Genomic DNA, 25,847 nt, shown 5'->3' on the forward strand with positions numbered 1-25,847 from the left:
CTATATGTGACACAAACTAGTCTTTACAGTTCTATCTAGATGTGACAGACTGATGTTCACAATTTTGTCTAGATATGAGGCAAGCTGATATTCACAATTTTGTCTAGATGTGGTGCAATACTAATCTTTACAATTCTGTCTGGATCTGCTTCAAGGCTGATCATTACAATTCTCTCTAGATGTGACACAATATTAATCTTTTCAATTCTGTCTAGATGTGATGCAAGCTGAGTTTCACCATTCTCTCTAGATATGGTGCAATGCTAATATTTACAATATTGTTTAGATGCAACGCAGAGCTAATCTACACAATATTGTCTAGATGTGGTGCAATGTTAATCTTTTCCATTCTGTCTAGATGTGATGCAAGCTGATATTCACAATTCTGTCTAGATGTGTTGGAAGCTGATACTCATAATTCTATCTAGATGTGACGCAATGCTAATCTTTACACTTCTGTCTAGATGTACTGTAAGGCTAATCATTACAATTCTATCTAGATGTGACGCATGGTTGTCTTCAAAATTCTGTCTAGAAGTGATGCAAGCAGATATTAACAATTCTGTCCAGAAGTGACACAATGCTAATCTTTACAGTACTGCTTAGATGTGACGCATTGCTAATCTACAAAATACTGCCTAGATGGGCGCAATGCTAATTTGTATCATTCTTTCTAGATATGACGCAAGCTGATATTCACAATTCTGTCTAGATTTGGTGCAATGCTAATCTTCACGATTCTGTCTAAAAGTGATGCAGGTTCATATATACTATTTTATCCGGAATAGTTAGCACAGTTAGAGTGCAGTCTACCTAGTCGTGAGCTATTGCTTACTAGTAGTTCTCTTGATGTGAGATATGGCTGGGCAGTGCAGTTCACAACGATGTGAGTCAATGTTGGGCAACAGTTGCGAGTGGGTACATGCACATTACCCGCTATTTGGTGGTGGGGATAATAAGGAGAAAGATAGGCAGGCCGGTTTTGCGGGTGCAGTGATTGCTTTGCCCCCTGTCCATACGCAACTTACTTTGTCTGTCGCTGTTGGTTGACAGCTGCCTGCGTAGAGGTGGACACCGGCAGATGCCAACCTTACCTTTTTTAAAAAAAAAATCGTACACAATTTCATAATAGAATACGTAGGTTCATTGATAAAATGACAATTCTTCTATAAATGTAATTACTTACAAATGATTCTCCACAATAAAAGTGTCCACCCAACATAGTATGAATGCATTTGATTATTCGTACCAGAGTTAAAATAAGCAATGTCTGATTCCCCACCAGTAGGCGTTCCCGAACATTGAGTTATCATAGGGATCGAAATTAAAGACAAAGGCGGTCATTACAACCTTGGTGCTAAGTGCACCAACTTTACCACCATGGTGTAAACTATGTTTACACCATGGTGGATGGCAGATTTACCGCCCCATTCCAAGGTGAGTGGGGCGGTAAATCCCCATTTCCCATTTTCCCTTCCCCATTCCCATTTTTGCCCCATAGGGCATAATGGGAGTGGGGAAGGCGCTAATTACGCCGCCGTAAATTACCGTGGCGTAATTAGCACCATGGCGGGTTAGCGCCATGGATTTTAACGCCTGCTAAAAGCAGGCGTTAAAATCAGAATCAGGCGTTAAGGGTTAACGGTGGCGTTAACCCTTAACGCCTGAGTTGTAATGAGGGCCAAACCCTTTTAAACATTGGCACCGAAGCAAGTAGGTGGCCTCACATTCCAGCAAGAGGTGCTTCCAACTGTCATCATCGTCAATAGATTTACAAAGATGATGTGGGCCTCATTATACGTAGTGCGGTAAGGGTGTACCGGTAAGGGCACCGGTACCGGTAAACCCTTACCGCCTTACTACGAGGTCCCTTTGCGGGTTGGTACTTTAATGCCTGCTGTTTAGCAGGCGTTAAAAACCAACCCGCAAAGGGACCAGGGTGCTAATTACGGTACCGCAATTTGCGGCAGCGTAAATAGCGCCTTCCCTATTCCCATAGAGCCCTATGGGGCAAACATGGGGAAGGGCAATGGGGGAAGAGGGAATTACCGCCCCGCCAACCTTGGAATAGGGCGGTAACGATCACCTTGCTTTGCATCCTTAAATGTAAACATGTTCAACTGTGTGTGGATCCCATGTCTTTAACATTCACTTAAGTTGGTGCATATGTTTGTATATGCGGGCATGCCCCCATTTGCAGGCCCCCACTTGCAAGTGAAACTTATATTATATATGTAAGTGTGAAATGTGAAAGACATGGGACCCACATACAACTGTGCATGTATCTTTTAAAGAATGCGCCACACGTAGAAGTGTTTTCTGGTTTCCTTTCTTAAATGTACGCATTAACATTTAGACATAGGTGCACCTACTCGCCTACTTAAATATTTCATCTACAAACACACGACAAACATATGGACAGTTAATAACAAATCACCAGTGGATCACCAATTTGCCAGATGATGCCAAAATGTCAGACAAGCATAGCAGTTTCAAGGCAATAATTCACCCAGTGCAAAATCCTAGAATGCACCTCCACTCCCCCACAGCTTGCTCCAATACCGCAAACATGCATGGCAATGTGAGCCATTCCATTCGGGATATGTTTATCCAGGCCTGCCTTTTCTTTGCCTTCGGGACTTTAAGTCTTGAATTATAATAGCGGAAATCCATAGCTCATTAAATCGTTGTGAATTAAATAAGCTCTATTGACTTGAACTTAAAAGTAGTAAGGAGACAATATAGACCATAATATTACAAAAAAAAATCATCTTCATTATCTAATGTTTATGTAATTGTTTAAATGGGGGGCACACTCCTAGGTCTGGCTGCCAAAGAATCACCCCGAATCCCCCATTGCTGCAGTGTCATCTATGTTCCAACTATTAGAAACAGAAATTCATGATGTAATAAAGCCGTGCAAATGTCTGGAAGGAGGTGTGGATCAAAGTGGATATGAGTTACGAGATGAGGAAATGGGGGCAGTTCCCAGATGTAAGGTTGGTTACATGATCGAGGCCTAAGAGCACCTTGAAGCTACTTCAAAGCACTATAGAGGTGGAGGGGCGATGATTTGGTATTCCATATGATGTGTGTACTTAGGCATGGGATAACCATATCTGTCAAATGGTGTGAATACATGAGCACATCAGAGCAACATCTGGCGTGTAGTGATAATACTCCAGTATAGGATGCCAATATCTGGAAAATGACAGGTGTAACTGGGCCTATGGTGTAAGGGGCTGCTTAATGATGGAAATACTTGGGCATAAAATGACAGCCCCCGCCAATTACTGGCAAATACTGGAAAGTAATGAAAGTGTGTGGGCACGTTACTGAAATATATTGCAGAACTAAAAAAATGGATGGCACAGGGAATGATGGTTTTCCTCTCATCACTTCACCCACATTCGACTTCCAATAAATAGTCTTCCCCAAACTGGGTGGCTTCTCATAGACGAATTGCTTATGACCCATGGTCTCTCTATTAACATTCCCATGATCCAGACCTGGGCGATAAACCCCCCATGTGGGAAGTCTTTCAAAGTAGTCGAACCACTGGACTTGTACTTTGGTCTCTCACTTCATGTACAATTGCTCCATTCGGGGGATGGTGGCCAATCTGAATTTTGAAAAATGTGCTAGAAATACATGGGGGGTCATTACGAGTGCGGCGGTAAGGGGTTAACGGCACCGGTAAGGATGCCGGTGCCATTAACCCCTTACCGCTGCATCCCGAGGTCCCTTAGCGGGTCTCACTAAGGCCGGCTGGTAAAACCAGCCGTCCTTAGCGGGAGCCGCTAAGGGACCAGGGAGCTAATAACAAGCCCGTAAATTATGGCCTGTTATTAGCTCCCTCCCCCTTCCCATTGAGCCCTATGGGGGCTCGAATGGGAATGGGGAATGGTTTTCTGAATGGGGACTTACCGGGTCCTCCAAGGTTGGAATGACCCGGTAAGTCTCCATTCAGAGAACCCGCACCCTAATACGTGTTTGGAGGCAGCCATGGCGCTAATAGCACCAAGGCTACCTCCAATCTCGTAATGACCCCCATTCTCTGAAAATCGTGAGAGCTGAGTTGATTGAAAACCGTCCAGTTCATCTCTCCCTGAAATGATTTCCTGTTGGGAAACGGTACTGGTTTGTCTTCCCCTTCTCGTTGAGCCACCATCATACTGTCTCTCGATCACTGGTAGATTTACCTGTTTGGGCAATTGACCCATCATTGTCTTAATGATGGCATGCTATGTAGAGGCCATGGACCATACCTTGGAAGGCTTCGGACAGTCTTGTGTGTATTTGACAGGACTTTATTCTTCTTTGAGGTGAGCTTATTGGGAGGATTAGTTCAGCTTTCAAGTTCTATGTTGTTTTGCTTCGTGATAGTTTACTTTGACAAAATCACTCAAAATGACCTCTTTTTCCGATTTATTTCAACTTAAAGGATCCCCTAAACTCCCCCTTCTGCCCCACAACCAACCCCCCTCCCAACCCCCCACCCCAAATACACCCCTGATCCTTAAAATAAATATATAACCCCAATAGAATTAATTTTATGAAAGATAATTACCACTTTGTAATTTACTTCCACAAAAGAACAGCAAACGAAGATTGTATGCACTCATTCCCTCTCAGTGTGTTGGAAAGGGGCTCATGCTCTCCTCTTCTGCCACGTTTACTTGACGTCGCCACTCTGCAAAGTGCGCCACCCACCCTTTGAGTATTTTCAGTTCTATTAAGTTGTTTATTCTTCCAATGCCACTGATTACGGTTTCTCCTCCCAGGCTCTGGAATCTGGGGAGATGTGAGTCCTAAAGCAGACATCTCTTAGGGCCAAAGGGGGTCGCTTATCCTACCACTTCCAAACATCTACACCACCAGTGGGGTTTGTTTTGGATATACCAGATTGTCAATGGAGCTGCCACTCACAGCCTGTGGCCTTTTGGGTCCGAAGCCGTCCACTTGGTATTGTTAAGCGTTCCACCTACTGCCCACTCTTCCATGATTGTGAGACACTGCATGGACCCGAACCATCTCCACACTTCCTGCAAAGGTCTCTGTTTCTCTTCAAAGCTGAGAGAGCCCTCTCTATTTCCAACAGAAAAGGACACCATGCTGAGTTTAGAGGGGTTGCCGCACTATTGCTGTGGAAATGCCACCAAACTTGAATAACACTACTACCCTTCAGTCTAGAGGATTTCACGCCAGATTACTAGTGGAGGCATGGTAGTGTCACTCGAATTTCTGGAGATCACATTGGGTATTTTGCGGGTTTACCAAGAGCAGTAATTCTGCTACATTTTGGCATTCAAGTGGAGATTTAGCTCCAGCACCTTGCAAGTGGTAAATTCTCCACTTCAAGGTCACACCTGGAATTCAGTGGTGCAGTGAAACTGGCTGTACATTCGTTGATGTCCACAAAAGTGGTGGTATTAGAATTGGTGTCAGAATCTACTGCACAGCGGAACTCATAAAGAAGCCAGAAAGTCTCGGTTCCCACCCGTCAGAATCTGTGGCCAGGCATTAACCACGCTCAGCACTTCCGGCTCACTGAGAGCGTTCTGCTGCTGAACCAGTGTGGTGAACCAGCTACCTGGTGGTGATGGCAACCTTGCCTTTACCTCTCTGTATAGTCTTCCCAAGTCGACTGCTGTTAACTATGCATCTGCAACCCTTTTGATTACAGATTACAAATGTGCTCAATTATGACACAGTCATTACGTGACTTTTAATTGAAAGCTAATGAATAGTTTTTCACATTCTTTTACTAAAGTCTAATTTATTGTAAGTAAATAGCTTTAAAAAACAAACTGACATCTTCTGTTGCCTAGAATGCAGATTATTATTATTATTATTATTATTATTATTATTATTATTATTATTATTATTATTATTATTGTGATGATGATGAATAGGGTGTTTATTGAGGGCGTAGACCTATAGCTCTGGGAAGCAACGGAGCGATTTACAATCATAGGGTAAGAACTTTGTTAGGGAAGCAGAGAACAAGGGAGTGGGGATCTAACTTTAGGGGGGTCGGGCAATTTGTTCGCAGTGGATCTACAAGCAACCATGGCAGGAAACAGTGAACCAAGTGAGTTGAAGTCTGCACATGTCCTTACCTCTGGTGGCTTGTAGAGCTCCAGAGATGCTGAGTTTCTCAGGGTAGTAGCTTGGGGACTTCAGGGTGACAGCCTTGTAGATGATGAAGGATTTGAAGATGGCACGGGCGTGCTGTGAGCGCCAGTGCGGTTCAGTGAGGGTCGGGTAGTGTGGTCAAATGTGTGGGTCCTTTGATGAGCCTTGCTGCAGTATGCAGGACACAATTCAAGGGTGCCACAAAGGCCTTCCAAAAGGGCATTGCCACCATCCAGTATATGTTGGTGCTGTGCGTATACTGTTCTCCATGTAGCAACTTCTGATGGGTTCTTCCTACTATAGAAGTGGAGAATGTAAACGAGCTGTTTGAAACGAAGATGAAAGTGGAGGTGACAAAGTGATTGTTTAATAAATCTCTGTAAGTGACAGGCATCACGTGCAGAGTTATATTTAAAGTATGTTTTTAATTCATGGTTCCAAAGAAAATGCAACCAAGCATTCTTGTGAAGTCACCAGTGACCTGCAGCTCAGCTATGACGCGGGGCCTGCATCCAGAACATTAAGGTGCATTCCGTTCCACATTTACAGACACATAGTTGGTCCGGGTTTGCTGCAAGGAAAAAGGGTGTGTGTAAAGATGGAACTATCTTCCCTTAAGCAATTCCACCAGAGGCGTAAAATTACACCAACAGCACAGTGACATCCTACCATAGGCCAGGAGTCTGCAACCTTTGCCTCTCCAGATGTTTTACTACAGTTCTCATCAGTCCTTTCCAGTACAGTCAATGGGGAGGCATCATGGAAGTCAGAGTCCAACACATGCAGAGAGAACGATCCTTGACATAGACCCAGGTCTCCAGTGGGAAAAGGGAGGAAGGGCGAAGTAGAGGGATGTATGGGGTGGCACTTTGCGGATGTTGCCAAAGCTGCAAAGATCCTGGTGCAGCATGCCAAAATCAACAAATCTTTCTTGTCCATTTCAGGATTTGTCATAGAAATATGCAAAGAACTGTCTGCTTCCTTTCGTTTTGGTATTCAATAAAATGTGGCTGTCTGATCTTTGCTTGGTTTTTAAATCATTTTTTTTTAATGTCCTTTTAGATGCATTGGGTTCGCTCGCCTTTTGACTCAGTGAATCGTGCTCTTTCATGAAGACGCGGCTATTGCTGACCAACTTGCAAATGTAGGTTCCTAAAATATTATCTGACCTGACTTTGGCAGGACTCCTTCTTACAACATGGCAGGTCATCACTCTTCACTTGAACTGTGATGCCAACGCGCTACGCATTGTAGTCGTTGGAGGGATTCTCCCGTGCTGAATGAATTCCACAATGACACCCATGGGGGTCTGTGATTCTTAGCACACGGTGGGGCAAAACCAGGCACGCTTGCTGGCAGAAATTCGTTCAATTCTTGCTGACAAACTGGACATGGTGGGATTCTTTTGTTCTGATTCTATTCTTGCAGGCCACCTATGATTGGAGGCAAGAGGGGACGATTCTTAGTACATAGGGTGGCCAAATTAGAAATGGTGGAATTCTTTATTTCTGAATCAATACCTTAAGGACAACCATAATTGAGGGGGGGGAATGGGGGAGGGAAGGGGGAGTTACCCCATGGCACAATCAAATTAGCCGTGGTGGGATTCTTCATTTGAGATTCTTTACCATTTCTGACTAGTTGTACTATATTCTGTATGTTGCCTCTGTCCGTATATTTCCTATAATTCTCCCATCCTCTGCTTGACCCTGTGATGCCAATAATGGGTTTAAATACCCAGAGAGACAAAGGTTGCGTACCACTGATTTAAAGGATGAGCATTTGACTTGTGGTCTGTGCTGAGAGTCTGCTTTACTCTGCTGCTTCCAGGGCCCAGTGACAAAATGATAGAGAGCCTTATAGTTGTGGCTATCATACAGGGTTTTTGAAAAGTATTCAATAAGTGGAGAACACATTCAGATGCTCCTATAAAGGGATGGTGTCACTCCTCTGAGCGTTCCCTATCCTCTATTTAGTAACATGATAAAATGATGAGCAGAAGTCTGTGGATGAGAGGCTCGGGGGCCTGAATTGAGCTGAAATTAAAGCAGAAACGTGAGAGGTCCACAACACACCTTTTCTACACGCCCCATCACAAGACAGACTGCAACATCGGCTTTGTGGGAGGAATGGTGGGGGCGGGGGGATGTCAGCAAACCAGAGACATAGGGTTCCTAATCCCTGGGTACCCTTTGGTAATGTGTAGCATTGATCCCGATGGGTGGCAGAGGTACTCGACCTATACACAAAAGCATGAGCAAATGGTTTGATGTGAGGCCATTGAATTGCTGAGAGGCTGCAGAGTGCCACCATGGCCAAGGTTCCCTTATAGAGAAGGGAATTATCCAGTAAGGTATATGTTGAAATGCTGGGGAGACATCTGGCTTGTATAAAGGGATAGGTATCATGGCACCAAACCGCTATTCAGTGCCCTGTCTATGGGCCATCCATAATCCCAAATCTAATTGGCTTAAGTATCACAGTTCAAGCCAGGACCCAAGGACCTCCTGCTGCATCTCAGCCTCACCCATCACTCACAAAGTTCAGAAGGGACATCAATTGCCTGCTTGATTTGTGATCACAGCACCCTTTTCATTGATTTCTTCTTGTTGCCCCTTTGCAATTCAGCTCTATATCTAATGCTGATTTACATCTATCTCTTGATGTACTGATTGATTCCCCATTCACACCCAGTGAAGAGCACTCAGCCAATCAGGTAGCTGGAACAGCGGGCGAGAATACACATGGTGGTGTCATCTTTTTTTTTCGAATGTGGGGAGGCAACATGCAGCATCTCCCTCTTGCCTCCCTACTTTACCACCTGCCAAAACAAGCCAAACCCCTTCCCCACTCCCTCCCTCCTCACTTACCTGCTGGACTAATACTTTGTGCTCTGGTCCCAGTATCCTCCTGCTCCCGGGCACCTCCATAGAAATGGAAAAGGGACATAGTCCCTTTTCTCTATGGCGGCGGGCATCTTATTTTTGTGAGGAGATTGGCGTTGCTTGCACAGCCATTCTCACAAGGAAAAAAAAAACATTTTCACCCTGGATAAACCCTGGGGTGCGAATGGCTTTCACCCCACTGTGGGGGGTGGACAACACCGTTAACAGCCCCCATCCCTCTACCTAGACTGGTGCTGGCGGACCATGACCGGCCCACAGCGGGGGGCGGTGAACACCATACTCTATATTTGCGTTCTTGTAATCTGGGATATTGTGTGTACTCTTATATTTACCCACCATAGATGTGTCTTTTTTAATCTGAAGATTCGGTGTACTCTTATAACTAGAGATCATGTGTACTCACACAAACCGGTTCACAGTAATTGGAAACCTCTGTTAATCACAACACAACCTAAGGAAGCTATCTCATGCTACACAATTTTTTGTGTCATGGAGGGGAGAAGCTAAAAAAGAACCATGTAGATAATAAACTAAAACAGGCTTGTTTGATATGATAAAATATTCTGATATGACGTGATATGATAAGGCATTTATAACGCGCCTATGCACAAGTGTTTCAAGGCGCGACGAGGCAAGGGAGGGGGAAACAGAGGGAAGACAGACAGCGATCCTACTAGGCCAAGTGTCATTCAGAACGTGCAGTGCATGGAAAGGGGGAAAGTGCAGTGGGGAAGGGGGAAGGGACAGTGCAGTACATGGAATAATCGAATAAATAACTATGAGTAAAGTACAGTCAGCAGGTGGCAAGTACAGGGGTGAAGGGTAAGTGCAGGCATCAGGTGTCAAGTGCTAGTAATGGGACTGTAGTGATACAGAAAAAAAAACAGTCCCCAAATGCGGGGATTGCCAGGAAGGCAGTGCAGGTGTGTGACTGGTGGGGGAGGGGACCTGGGCCAGAGATCAGAGGGTGGCCCCTGTTTTATTTTGTATAATATGCCTACTGTAGTAGCCTTTTATGAAAGCATATTTACTAAACGTCATCACACTCATTAAAAGAATAATGAAATATATTATTAGTAGAATTCCTACACAAACGTCCCCTTTTCTTCTATTTTCTGGCTACAGCAAACCATAATCTCATGCGTTTTAAAATAATTGATATATTCCCTGCGGCCATAATGTGTACTCACATTCCTTTCTAATCTATCAATGTATCACGATGTTGACCAAAACACCTGAAACATTGTGCTTCAAATGTTGGAGAATGCATCTAGAAATGTTCTATTGGTTTTGCAAAGTTCACTCTGACAAAATCGACAATTGCATTTGCAGAGGTGGAAACCCCGCCAGGCACCTATTACTTCCAGCGAAGGCAACACATTCAAACGTAAATACATACAATCTCTTCCATGTCTGGGACAATGAAAGTGATGTTACCTGACTTAGAAAAGTGTGTCTGCTATTCTACAGCATTCGAGCGACTTCACAAAATGTCAGAATAGTAATGAAGCTCCGGCAGAATCAAATTAAGTTATCAGATCCTATGTTTAGGTTATAATGCAAGGTCAAATCGTTTGAGAATATCCTACAGCTGCGACAAAAGGAACTACCTATAAGTGCGTCCCTTATACATCCAATAAGTGTGTAATGTCCTGCTCTTATCATTTTGTATTAGAATGAGATAGCAAAGCATTTAGCTAATTTTCGATTGATTTCATTTTGACTCTGATATAAGCAATAGTTGTGCTAGGTTACAGGTTCAAAATGGAGCACCAACATGTGGCCTCCGTCTTGCATACATGTTGACAATCTTTAAAGCCCCAAAGTTCACACTCATATGGTAAAGCAGGGCCAACGTTGGGTTTGTAGGCCTCTATTAACAGTCTTTGGGCTTGATTCATGGAAAAGTGCACAGAGATCCCGCAGAGGTTGCGTGCCAGCAAAGCGTCTGCACAAGCCTGCGTGCAGAATGCATTCTACACACTCTGTATTCATGGAATTGTTCGTGGAAAGGGACCGTGCACGAAAGTCGCGTCCGAAAGGCCCCTGACACACTTCCATTCAAAGCAGTAAGAGCCAGATACAGCTAGCTTTGCATGCTCCTTGGGCGCAAACACATGCACCCTTCAAACAATATGTGGGGTCTCCCGATCCAAGTCTGCACCTCTGGGGTGCTGTGCAGAGTCCCCCGTAACTTTTACGGGCCCCCCAACAACATGCGTCCAAATTTAGGTAACTCTGGTAAAACTCTGGAAAATCTGCATGCGAACCCTGTAAACTGTTCACTCAATCACCCCACTACACTGCGTACATGCACCCCTACAATGGTTCCAAACCCCGTCTGCGTGCATGCATCCCTAAATCCGAAATGCAATCTCACCGCGGAAAGGTGATTCGTATGCGCAAGTGTCTGTACACCTGTCTTCGGGTAGTGCGTAGATTGAGCGCTTTGCGTGGGCCTTTCCCCGATGAAAACTTGCGCCATCAGATCCATGAATATGCTTAGTTGCGTGCATTTGTGGGTGTGCTTTGGACTGCCTATGGCCTGTCCCTCGTAATGGCTACATTTTTCCATGTTCTTCCTTATTTTGTGTGTTCTGCTCCCTGCTCTGGCCTTTGCGCAGGCCACGCCCTTGCTCTGCGAGGTGTCTCGCGCAGGGCGATCGACTGCTCTGGTGCCAATATATCAGAGAGCGTAGTGCAAGTGACAGGGCTGGTGTCAGGTGTGTCGAGTACGCAGGTGCTCTGGGACCCAGGCACCCCCCGGCAAAATCAAGCCAGGACTGAGCCCCCCCACCCCAGGCCGAAGAGAAGTGACGCAGTATCGATGGCCCTTAGTTTTGGGTTCCATCGATACTGCGTGTCTCTCTCTGGCCCAGGTAAAATCGCAAAAATGTCCAATTAAGCCCTCCCCTCTAGGCCTCATATCGGTGTATGGTCCTGGAGGGGAGACCTTAGGGACCCCCAGAAGCTTCTCTGTTGTGCTTCCAGTTTGCACGTGTTTAAGGCAGGAACAGCAGGCACACCCGTCACTATGCCAGCCAGCCGAAGCAGAGAGCAGCACGTTCGTTGGAAAACATCAGGTAAGTTATTTTTTTTCTTTTTATATTTGTGGCCCTCTCATTCCTCACTACTTTTTGTTCTCCCCCCATCCAGCCCCCCTCCCACTGACCACCCATAGACACACCGCCGTTGACGATGTGCCATTCCAGGGAGAAATCTTTTTGTACTCACATTTGTTTATTTCATTTGAATCAATTGGGGCTCTTCGAGGAATTCACTGGGCGGTACTGCCACTGGCATGGATTTGTTTTTGGCCTGTGCCCGTGAGGGGGTTTCGAGGTCATTGGGGACACGCCATTGCCGGAACTAGAGTGGGGGTTTGCAATGGCTTTCAGACTGCCGACCAACCTGCCAGGGAGAGTGTAGTGAGCACCGGAGGTTTTCATATGTCGGGCAGCTAGCGCTTTGAGTAGGGTAGTGTGTGGAGTCCAGTCAGCCTGCTCCCCCTCATCTGCCTATTCCTTGTGTACATGTGTGTAAGAGATGGAGATATGGGGCCAATCTCCAGAGACCAATGCTGGGAGGGCGGGCAGGGGACCACGTTTTATGGCCTTGATATGCCTGTTGATGCTTTGCTGTTAATGATACTTATGTTTTGTAGGAGTCTTGTAGAGAAAACATTCTATTTTACGGCTGTTCAGGCCTAGATGTTCACTGATGCGTGCTTTGAACACATTCTATTTTGTTTGCGAGATGTTTTGACTGAGGAGTGGGGAGGGGAGGGAGTTTTAAGGATATTTTCCCCTGCCCCCACAGCCCACCCCTAAGATAAAGTATTTGTCTGGCTCAGCAGCCGAGTGTAGGTGAAATGGTGGGGGGTAAGCAGTGGAAAGAAAAGTCGGCAGCAGATGCTTTGAAACGCCGGCAGACTGTGAGGAAAGCAATCTATGCCCCATTTTACGTTTTTAGAGCACTCTTCGGTTTCCCAATAAGAGTAGCAAGGCACACAAAGAGAATGTGCGCAATATCACACATACTATGGGCTAATGCACACAGGATCACAATTACTATGGGCTAAGTGTGAAAGCCGATATTACAGACCTGATCAGCAGTTGAGTCACTTGGTAACATCTCCTTCTGGGAACAGCTCCATGGTTGCAAGACTTCGATAGTGTGTGGTGGTGGCCTACTTCGTTGTGCTTTGAGGAACAGCATTTATCATGTTTTTGTAGGGCCTGGTAGGGGGATGTATGAGCAGCTGGTACTAGAATTGGGTGGTTGGTTTACCGTTTGGAATAGTGAGGCAGTGGGCATTTCATAAATGTGTCTTTGTAAGTAGCCATCTCCTCGGACTCCCAGGCCCAACTTTAGCAACAGCAATGCAGTCTAGAGGCCATCTGTGCCCCCCTCTTGCACAGGGGGGGCACATATTTAGAGGTAGAGCCAAAACTATTTTAAAATTGGAGGCACAGATGCAAAGCAAGAGGGGCGCACAGATGTGGTAAAATTGTTTTGGGTTGGTTGTACTTCTACATCTGTGCACCCCTCTTTCATAGCCTCCATTTTTAAAATTCCCTTTGGTTTGGGGATCCTTCCACATCCCTGTCCACCCCTCGTGGTAAGAGGGATGCACAGATGTAGAGGTACTTCTACGTCCCTGTGCACCCCTCTTGCTTTGCCTCCATCTTCAAAATTGTTTTTGTTCAATGTACCTCTACATCTGTGAACCCCTCTTGCATTGCCTCCATTTTTAAAAATCATTTTGGGTTGGTTGTACTTCTACATCCCTGTGCACCCCTCTTGCTTTGCCTCAATCTTCAAAATTGTTTTGGGTTTTGTGTATTTGTACATCTGCGCACCCCTCTTGCTTTGTCTCCATCTTTAAAATTGTTTTGGGTTGGGCGTACTTTTACATCCCTGTGTACACCTCTTGCTTTGCCTGCATCCTTAAAATTGTTTTGGGTTGGGTGTACTTCTACATCCCTGAGCACCCCTCTTGCTTTGCCTACATCTTTAAAATTGTTTTGGGTTGGGTGTACTTCTACAACCCTGTGCACCCCTCTTGCTTTCCCTCTATCTTTAAAATAGTTTTTGGTTCAATGTACACCTACATCAGTGCACCCCTCCCGCTTTGTCTCCATTTTTTAAAATCATTTTGGATTGGGTGTACTTCTCCATCCCTGTGCACCCCTCCTACATAGCCTGAATCTTTAAAATTGGTTTGTATTGGGTGTACTTCTACATCGCTGTGGACCCCTCTTGCTTTGCCTCGATCCTGAAATATTTTTGGGGTTTGATGTACCTAAACATCTGTGTACCCCTCTTGCATTGCCTCCATTTTTAAAAATCATTTTGGTTTGGGGGTACTTCTACATCCCTGTGCACCCCTCTTGCTTTGCCTCAATCTTTAAAATTGTTTTGGGTTTGATGTACCTCTACATCTGTGCACCCCTCTTGCATTGCCTCCATTTTTAAAAATCATTTTGGGTTGGGTGTACTTCTATATCCCTGTGCACCCCTCTTGTTTGCCTCATTATTAAAAATCATTTTGGGTTGGGTGTACTTTTACTTCCCTGTGAACCCCTCGTGCTTTGCCTCCATCTTTAATATTGTTTTGGGTTGGATGTACTTCTACATCTGTGCACCCCTTGTGCTTTGCCTCCATTTAAAAAAAAACATTTTGGGTTGGGTGCACTTCTACATCCCTGTGAACCCCTCGTGCTTTGCCTCCATCTTTAATATTGTTTGGGTTGGATGTACTTCTACATCTGTGCACCCCTTGTGCTTTGCCTCCATTTTTAAAAATCATTTTGGGTTGGTTGTACTTCTACATCCCTTTGCAACCCTCGTGCATTGCCTCCATTTTTAAAAATCATTTTGGTTTGGGGGTACTTGTCTATCCCTGTGCACCCCTCTTTGCAAGAGGGGTGCACATATGTAGAGGTAAAATCGTTTTGGGTTGGGTGTATTTGTATATCTGTGCACCCCTCTTGCTTTGCCTCCATCTTTAAAATTGTTTTAGGTTTGATGTACCTCTACATCTGAGCACCCCTTTTGCATTGCCTCCATTTTAAAAAATCATTTTGGGTTGGGTGTACTTCTATATCCCTGTGAACGCCTCGTGCTTTGCCTCCATCTCTAACATTGTTTTGGGTTGGATGTACTTCTACATCTGTGCACCCCTCTTACTTTGCCTCCATTTTTAAAAATCATTTTGTTTTGTGTGTACTTCTACATTCCTGTGCACCCCTGTTGCTTTGCCTCCATCTTCAAAATGGTTCTGTTCAATGTACCTCTACATCTGTGCACCCCTATTGCATTGCCTCCATTTGTAAAAATCATTTGGGTTGGGTGTACTTCTATATCCCTGTGAACACCTTGTGCTTTGCCTTCATCTTTAACATTGTTTTTGGTTTGATGTACTTGTACATCTGTGCACCTCTTGTGCTTTGCCTCCATTATTAAAAATCATTTTGGGTTGGGCGTACTTCTACATCCCTGTGCACCCCTCTTGCTTTGCCTCGATCTTTGAAATTGTTTTGGGTTTGATGTACCTCTACATCTGTGCACGCCTCTTGCATTGCCTCCATTTTTAAAAATCATTTTTGGTTGGGTGTACTTCTATATCCCTGCGAACCCCTCGTGCTTTGCCTCCATCTTTAACATTGTTTTGGGTTGGATGTACTTGTACATCTGTGCACCCCTTGAGCTTTGCCTCCATTTTTAAAAAATCATTTTGGGTTGGGTGTACTTCTACATCCCTGTGCACCCCTCTTGCTTTGCCCCGATCTTTAAAATTGTTTTCGGTTCAATGTACCTCTACATCTGTGCACCCCTCTTACTTTGCCTCCATTTTTAAAAATCATTTTGGGTTGTGTGTACTTCTACATCCCTGTGCATCCCTCATGCTTGCATCCATCTTCAAAATTGTTTTGGGTTCAAATTTACCTCTACATTTGTGCACCCCTCTTGCATTGCCTCCATTTTTAAAAATCATTTTGGATTGTGTGTTCTTCTACATCCCTGTGCTACCTTCTTGCTTTGCCTCCATCTTTAAAATAGTTTGGGTTGGATGTACTTCTATATCTCTGCACCCCTCTTGCTTTGCCTCCATTTTAAAAAATCATTTTGGGTTGGGTGTACTTCTACATCTGTGCATCCCTTGTGCTTTGCCTCCATGTTTAAAAATTATTTTGGGTTGGTTGTACTTCTACATCCCTGTGCACCCCTCTTGCTTTGCCTCAATCTTTAAAATTGTTTTGGGTTTGATGCACCTCTACATCTGTGCACCCCTCTTGCATTGCCTCCATTTTTAAAAATCATTTTGGGTTGGTTGTACGTCTACATCCCTGTGCACCCCTCTTGCTTTGCCTCAATCTTTAAAATTGTTTTGGGTTTGATGTACCTCTACATCTGTGCACCCCTCTTGCATTGCCTCCATTTTTAAAAATCATTTTGGTTTGGGTGTACTTCTATATAGCTGTGCACCCCTTGTGCTTTGCCTCCATTATTAAAAATCATTTTGGGTTGGGTGCACTTCTACTTCCCTGTGCACACCTCTTTTTGCCTCGATCTTTAAAATTGTTTTCGGTTCAATGTACCTCTACATCTGTGCACCCCTCTTACTTTGCCTCCATTTTTAAAAATCATTTTGTTTTGTGTGTACTTCTACATCCCTGTGCACCCCTCTTGCTTTGCCTCCATCTTCAAAATTGTTTTGTTCAATGTACCTCTACATCTGTGAACCCCTCTTGCATTGCCTCCATTTTTAAAAATCATTTTGGGTTGGTTGTACTTCTACATCCCTGTACCCCTCTTGCTTTGCCTCAATCTTTAAAATTGTTTTGGGTTTGGTGTACCCCTAAATCTGTGCACCCCTCTTGCATTGCCTCTATTTTTAAAAATCATTTTGGGTTGGGTGTACTTCTATATCCCTGTGAACCCCTCGTGCTTTGCCTCCATCTTTAGCATTGTTTTGGGTTGGATGTACTTGTACATCTGTGCATCCCTTGTGCTTTGCCTCCATTATTAAAAATCATTCTGGGTTGGGTGTACTTCTACATCCCTGTGCACCCCTCTTGCTTTGCCTCGATCTTTAAAATTGTTTTGGGTTTGATGTACCTCTACATCTGTGCACCCCTCTTGCATTGCCTCCATTTTTAAAAATCATTTTGGGTTGTGTGTACTTCTATATCCCTGTTAACCCCTCGTGCTTTGCCTCCATCTTTAACATTGTTTTGGGTTGGATGTACTTGTATATCTGTGCACCCCTTGTGCTTTGCCTCAATTTTTAAAAATCATTTTGGGCTGGGTGTACTTCTACATCCCTGTGCACCCCGTTTTTGCCTCGATCTTTAAAATTGTTTTCGGTTTGATGTACTTCTACATCTGTGCACCCCTCTTACTTTGCCTCCATCTTTAGAAATCATTTTGGGTTGTGTGTACTTCTACATCCCTGTGCACCCCTCTTGCTTTGCCTCCATATTCAAAATGGTTTTGGGTTCAATGTACCTCTACATCTGTGCACCCCTCTTGCATTGCCTCTATTTTTAAAAATCATTTTGGATTGTGTGTTCTTCTACATCCCTGTGCACCCTTTTTGCTTTGCCTCCATCTTTAAAATGTTTTGGGTCGGATGCACTTCTATATCTCTGCAGCCCTCTTGCTTTGCCTCCATTTAAAAAAATATCATTTTGGGTTGGGTGTATTTCTACATCCCTGTGCACCCCTCTTGCTTTGCCTCGATTTTTAAAATTGTTTTGGGTTTGATGTACCTCTACATCTGTGCACCCCTCTTGCATTGCCTCCATTTTTAAAAATCATTTTGGGTTGGGTGTATTTCTATATCCCTGTGATCCCCTCGTGCTTTGCCTCCATCTTTAACATTGTTTTGGGTTGGATGTACTTGTACATCTGTGCACCCCTTGTGCTTTGCCTCAATTTTTAAAAATCATTTTGGGCTGGGTGTACTTCTATATCCCTGTGCACCCCTCTTTTTGCCTCGATCTTTAAAATTGCTTCTGTTCGATGTACCTCTACATCTGTGTACCCCTCTTGCATTGCCTCCATTTTTAAAAATCATTTTGGATTGTGTGTTCTTCTACATCCCTGTGCACCCTTTTTGCTTTACCTCCATCTTTAAAAAATGTTGGGTCGGATGTACTTCTATATCTCTGCACCCCTCTTGTTTTGCCTCCATTTAAAAAAAAAAAAACATTTTGGTTGGGAGTATTTCTACATCCCTGTGCACCCCTCTTGCTTTGCCTCAATCTTTAAAATTGTTTTGGGTTGGATGTACTTCTACATCTGTACACCCCTCTTATTTTGCCTCCATTTTTAAAAATCATTTTGGTTTGGGTGTAGTTCTACATCTGTGCACTCCTCTTGGAAAGCGGGGTGCACAGATATAGGAGTACACCCAACCCAAAACGATTTGACATGTACAGCTGTGCCTCAATCTTTAAAACATCATTTTGGGTTGGGTGTACTTCTACATCTGTGCACCTTACTTTAACTATCACAGATTTGCAATGTCGCGCTTTGCAAGCTTTTTCAGTTGGAAATGTTCTATCATGCATATGAAAGGTTCTCCCACAGATAAAAGGAATGTGTTTAAAACCTGGGCACCTTAACGATCTGCAGAGTCACTGACACTATGTGTCTGCTTAGCTGTGACTTGGGGAAGCCGGCAGGGCTTGAATGCCTGGCCTGAGCAGACTGAATGTCCCCTCCTTCCCCCGTTAATTCTGTACTTGTCATGTTATCTGCATATTTTCAAAGTGCTAAAACCACTGATGTGAGGTCAGAAATCTCCTCCCTCAAACTGCCCCATATTTCCTGGTCCCCCCGCCTTTCCACAATTTAATCACATCCCCCTGCCTTTTAAATTGACCAATGACTAGTCTGTGAGTGTCTAATTTGTGGAAATGTAAACTGTGTTAACAATGCATTGTATGCTTCATATTTTCTCAAGATGCTTGTTTGAAACAGTGGGTTCTGTGTTGTGAATACAATAAGGCAATATAAAGAGGTGTATGCTTGTCTCTTGGAAGGTAAGACGTTATTAAGCATAAGTGGGGTGTACTTTTTTTACTGACTCCTTCATTTTGTGAATAAGGGGTGTGTGTTTCAAATGAATGTTGAAAACCAGGAAAGTGGGAGTTTTTAAAACATGGAGACCTCCATGGCTACAACTTTTAGACGCAAGTGCTTCCATCAGTCCCAAACATCACCTGGGTGGAGGGTCAGCCTAGGTAACTGCTTCTAACATTGTACACTACTTTACCAGAACTTCTGGTAAACTACAATGTTAAAAGCAGTTGAAACTCTTCCCCCAAGTCTGAAACCACACTTGATTGCATTATACTTCAGCCAGAACATCCGATGTGTCCACTGAGACGTTGAGAGAAAGCTACATCCCTAACTCTATTTGCAAATCTGGTGACAAAGAGGTAACATTTTAGCAAATGTCACTTGTGCACAGCATCTTTACAGTAGGTTAATACAAGAGGGGCCAGCCATAAAAGCCAGGGCACATCTATACGGAATTTGAAGTGTATGGGATCATAAATAATGGACAACATGATATCCACGATGTACGGGATGCTATGTACTAGCTTCTTGTTTCCAAGTGGTAGAACCATATGTCATCAAATCATGAGAAACCTATGGATATCTACTGTGAAATTACCGGGCATCTGGACCTCATGGCCCTTGGAAAAAGACAAAAAATCTAAAGATCACCCCCTGAAGGCGATACATTGATTGGTGATGAACTAAACCTAATACAACGTAAAGTCAGTAAACTGAAATAGAAATATAAGAAAATGTCTTGCATCAAGAGATACATTTTGCATGGATTACAGCAACCAATTTTCTTTCTTGCAGTTGTATGCCAGTTAAACGTTTTCTGAGACATTATACCTAGCAGTGACTGCTTCATCCAAGTCCCCTGGAAAAGACGCATCTGAAACCCCAAAGCAATCATGGAGGGGTTTATTAAATAACTCCTGCTAAACCAAAGCAAAGGTCCCATGTGTCTGACAAAGTAGTTGCAGCAATTTCGAGCTCCACAGTTACATCAAACTGCCAGGCACAATGCGTGGAAAGCATACCAGATGCTGCCCAAACATGAGTGAATCGAATGGTTTTAAGCCCCAGCAGGTCACACTTTTCAAAAGAAATGGTTAGAAATGTATAATTGGCTTATATATAATGCGTCTGTTCAAGAAATGTTCTGTATGGTATACCAGTCTGCTGATGAAAAGGGTGTGCCATTGACAAAAAGTAGCTGTGATAAGGATGCCTGGAATGCTTTGGTTAAACATGTCTTTAACAATTTTAGGAAGGCCATAGAGAGATGTAACGCCATCAGATTTCAAATCTTCACCGGGTGGCTGCAATGGCGCTAGTATCTGTGGAAAGGGGTACAAATGTTGCAGCAGCTCTGTTGTTGGGCCACCTCAAGCAGATGAGGGATAACAGAAGTGCGCTGGTGAATATCTTGACCACATTGTTAGCTTTAGCTAGGCAAGGTCTTGCAATTCGGGGCCATACTGATAAGGAGTCTAATCTAAATGCAATTATGTTGCTTCGTGGCAGAGATGTCCCAGAACTTCAAACTTGGCTTGAAAGAACAGAATATAAATGGATGTTGTTTGACATATTAAATGAAATGCTGGCAATTATGTCACATAATTTGCTCTGTGGCCTAATGAAAAAGATTTATGATGCAAAATTATTTTCTATTATTTTAGATGAGACTGCTGATGTGTCAATAAAAGAGCAGGTCTGTATTGTCTTTCATATTGCAAAAGAGGATCTTCAGGTAGAGGAGATTTTTTTTGGCTTTTATCAAACATCTAGCACTACATCACAAACTCTGCCATTTTAAAAGAAGTTCTCCTGAGGTTTGGCTATGAAATGGAAAACTGTCGGGGGTAGTGCTATAACGGTGCTTCTAATATGGCTGGACATCGACATGGTTTGCAGACATTGGTGCAGGAGGTGGCACCACAAGATATGTATGTGCACTGCTTTGCATACAATCTGAACTTAGTAGTTCAGGATGTAGCTATGGGCATTGCCAAGTTTAGGGATCTGTTGATTTTTGTAAGGGACTTGAGTTCATTCGAAATTCCCCAAAACGGCTTGCTTGTTTTGAACGTTGTCAAGAGGAAGGGAGTGTCAAATTGCTTCCATTCTGCCATACCCAATGGACCGTTCGAGCAAAATCTTTGAAGACTGTGCTCGCTAACTACAGTTCTGTAATAGAATTTCTGGGACTTGCAGCCGGTTCCCACAATGAAGCAGGTGAAAAAGCCCATGGTTTGCACTTGCATCTCTATAAACTCAAAACCTATCTAGGTCTTCATCTTCTTTACATGCTATTTTCCCGTGTTAAAACTGTGAACACTGCTCTACAGAAGGTCAATTTAAGGTTCTGTGAAGCAGCGGTTATGATTGAAAACCTTCAGACCATAGTTGCACAGCTGCATGAGGGATTTAAAGACATCTTCCCAAAAACCACATAAGCGGCCGATGATTAAGATGTGGAACTAGAGAAACATTCTGTGCAAGGAAGAGCCAGGGAAATCCCACGGCGCCTGGATGAAAAGACAGTTCTCCATGTTTTCTAGTCTACCAAATACCTCTATATACAAGGTTTTTATGAACTCATGGATCGTACATTGGTAGCTTTGTCAGAACGTTTCAATACAACTGCATGTGACTATATGGTTAACATAGAAAAAATGTGTTACAGGGAACGTCACCAGTGATTATGTCATGAATTTAGTTAAGACAAACTTCCATGAATGCAATCTGGAGCTGCATAGAAATATGTTCCTTGAACTTATACAGAGGGTTAAGACTCTGGGTATGTGTTTTCAGGATGTCTTTGACTTGTTCCAAGGTGAAAGGGGTCATCCTATGCGCAATTTGTTCCCAGAACTGGCACGACTGCTTCAAATTGCAGTAACCATGCCTGTATCCTCTTGTTCTTCGGAGCGTTCATTTTCGTGCCTTCAGTGCATCAAAACCTACCTGAGAGCTACAATGGGCCAAGCTCAATTAAATGTTGTTGCTTTGCTACATGGACACAAAGATGAAGCTGCACATCTGGATATGGAAGCCATTGCAGATGAATTTATTCAACAAACTGTTGTCTGTAAAAATATATTTTGCATGGGGAAAGGGCTGCAATGAAAACAGTTCACCTGTTCTCCTGGCTGGCCAATCTACAGCAGCACTATTGTAAGTTTGAATTGTTGATGTTCTACTGGACTATGGCACCACACACATCTTGCTTGGTAGTTGAAATATGTTGCAAGTAAATAGAAGAGTAGGATGCTGGGTATCTACTGGATAATATTAGCAATAGTGAACTGTGTATTTGACCATACCATTTTTAATGCTCATACATTATCTTTACAAGTTAATAAATATACATAAATACTAAGCAAAAGTGAGATTCTTTTAAATGTGTTTCTATTTGAGTATAAATGCCACTACAATGCAAGTGGTTTATTAAAACTGTAGTGAAGATACTGATAGCATCTAATGTCAATCAAAAACACAACAAATGGGTAAAAATCATAATCTATATATATTCACACAAAAGGGGGGCCCAAAACAATATTGCTGTCCAATAGTAGGTCTGCCAGGTTCTCAGGGGTAGTAGTGTCTTGCACTACAGTGACCAACTTCCAGGGGGTCCTTCTAGTACAGCAATACACTCTAAACACCTACCATATCTTCAGGTGGGCATTTAGACCAGCTTTGGGGTGATGGTCATGCTGCGGTATGCAGTGTACTATGTAGATCATGACAAAGCACTGTTTTAATCAGGAAACATCTTTACTTCTCGTTTTCCCTTGAATTAGGAATTTCTTTTGGTGTTGGTGGTGGTACTCCACCTTGCAGATGTACCTTCTGTTTAGCAAGCATTTAATTCTCCCATCCTAGTTGTGTTGCTCTGCCTTTTGAGGGAGGGCTACTAGAACCTGGATGATTATAGAGGGTGGAGTAGGGGCAGTGATGGCTTACTGGAATGCAACTGGAAGGCTTAAATCTCCTTCTTACTTGAATTTAGTATAGCGACACCCCCGTCCTCCGGGCTTTTGCACGAAGTGTGCGACTACATGCAAATGTGGTCAAATAACTGCCGGTGATGTCACTTCCTGTATTTGGGCACCCCCCGGGAAATTCATGAATTGGCTCCTCTGGCTGGTGTTAATCTGCCCTGCATTCTGTGGTGTGGTGTATGGTGGATTTCACAAGCAGCTGCTGGTCGGTCCCAGCACAAGGGAGAGCATAACATTAGAAATTACCTTGGTAATTCCTGTGCACTTCTGCACTGTGACCGTAGTCACAAATTAACTGTGAAACCTCCAATACATCTTCAGTGGATAGGAAGCTGGGCATGTGCTCGGGTGTTAAGGGCGGGTTTCTATAGTTGAAGAAACTTTAGCAAGTCCACATATCTGCAGTTTCAGGGTTTCCATTAATTAGTGAATGGCTGTGTATCCAATGGGCCACACATGTCATCCGGCAAACAGAAATTGCACCTGAACTTTGCCAGCCTTGTTGACAAGTGGGATTTCCCTCTGAAAGAAGTGCCCACTGGCCTCTACTGCGGTACGACTCCTTTTTGGTTGGTGTTAGTGATTTGGGTAATAATCACCAGTACAAATGTGCCTTTCTTCAGAAGTAAATATCAGAGTAATCTGAAAACTATATTTCTACTAGCAGTAACACTGATCACTGGGCACTAACAGGCATTCACCAGTTGCGCACATGGGCGCTTCAAATGCAAAGGTGCTGTAAACACATCATTTCTGTCACTTGTATTAAAAATTTAAATTGCCCTCCATCACCTAAACTGCTTCTTTTATGTTATGTTATTGTGATCATACCACACACTGCTGCCATTTTCATGGTGTACAGGCACTGTGGCTGATCTGAAAGGGAAGGGGGTTGGGAGGGGTTTGTTAGTGGGATAGACCGGGAAAGCACTACAACGCTTTGATGTGCTGTTGGTAGCTCCAGTTCGGAAATAAACGGTCACTGTGTGCTGGCCTTGTTTTTAGTTGGTAAGGTTAGGTGCTGCTTGTTGTCTATGTGTGAGGGATGATATGTGTGTAGTTGGTTTAGTTTTCTCTAGTGTGTTGTGCTTGGTTGAGTGTTGCTGTGTGTGTGTGTGTGTGTGTGCGTGCATGCGTGCATGCAGGTGTGTGTGTGTGTGTGTGTGTGTGTGTACATATGGTGGTTTTAGGTTTCTGTTGCAGCAGAGGTATGTGAGTGTTTTGTTTGGTGTTTGAGGGGGATTACGCAGGATACCGAAACATTTTGATAGGGTTGATTAGTGATGGGAATGCTACATTTGTAACACTGTGGCTGTACTAAAACTGCAGCTAAATAAGAGACCATGGGCCTCATTATAACTATTGCGGTACAGTAACAACGGCACTGTTAGTGCTACCGGCACCGTTGCTACCGTACCGCCATACTACTAGGTCAGACCTGGTGGGCAGTGCAGCACCCGTGAGCACAACTCGTGGATGCACCGGCGCCGTTATGAATGGTGCAGGGGCATCCGAGCTCCCCATTACGGGCCGAATGGGGAGTCCCTTATTACCGGCACCCGCAAATGGGCAATTACCGGGTCTGCCAAACTCGACATGAACCGGTAATTGCCCATTTGCGGGTGCCGGATTTTTTTGCAAGTTTGGAGGTAGACTGCCTGTATTACAGGCATGGCTACCTCCAAACTTGTAATGAGGCCCAATGGGCCTCATTCCAAGCATGCCAGTATCCTGGTGGTAGAGCCGCCAGGATACCAGCATTTGATAATTACCTTTACCGGCACTCGGTCAGGCAGCATTGCTGCCGTATTACGAGTGGCAACGGGACGGTGTTCATCCCCATTCATGAAGTCCCATAGTACTCCACGAGGGGATTTTCCATCATTGCTGCCACGGGCTATGGTGGTATTGACAGCTTTTATTGCTGGTAGTGCGCCTGGCTAACCTCCAGTTTTTAGCTGGAGGTAACCCAGGTACCCCACCGGCAAACCTGTAGACTTGGAATGAGGCCCAGTGACTTTACTTAAAAACAGCTAAATATGACACATTGGCTATACTCAAAATGCAGTTAAATAAGAGACAGTGGCTATACTCAAAATGCAGCTAAGAACGGGAAATTGGCTAAACTCAAATTGCAGCTAAGTAAGGGACAGTGACTTTACTAAAGAACATCTAAATTCAACACAGTGGCAAAAACAAAGTGCAGTTAGGCCGTTGTAACACTAAAGTTCAGGTAGTTACAAGACAGTGGCAACAATTCAGAAGGCAGCAGGATTCGAGATAGTTGTGAACATTTATGACAGAACAATTATGAAAAACAGCACTGTGCCCCTACTAAATCGACAACTCTGCATAGACTTGGTAGATCTCACGAGACTCTGTTCGTGCTGCTTGGAAGATCTCCCCATAGCAGTAATGATGCCTGTCTTCCTACCCTAATGGCGTGCCCTACAAAAGCCTTCATCATGGCCATACACACTTTGATGCAGAGGGACAGGAGATGTATGATATGCAGCAGTCCCAACACCCCAATCGCTGTATCACTTTTTTCTCTGCTATTCAATCGTCTGCATCCACTCCAGATGAGAACCACCATGTGGCAGTCTTTCTCAAAAGCCCCATTGCACAACTGGTGATGGAAACAGCAACTGCACATAACTTTAAAAAAAATAAAAAACATGAAAATATGTAAAGGATAACTGTTTTTTAACAACTT

The sequence above is a fragment of the Ambystoma mexicanum genome, chromosome 8, assembly GCF_040938575.1.
Source record: "Ambystoma mexicanum isolate Mex_15411 chromosome 8, UKY_AmexF1_1, whole genome shotgun sequence".
Lineage (NCBI taxonomy): Eukaryota > Metazoa > Chordata > Amphibia > Caudata > Ambystomatidae > Ambystoma > Ambystoma mexicanum.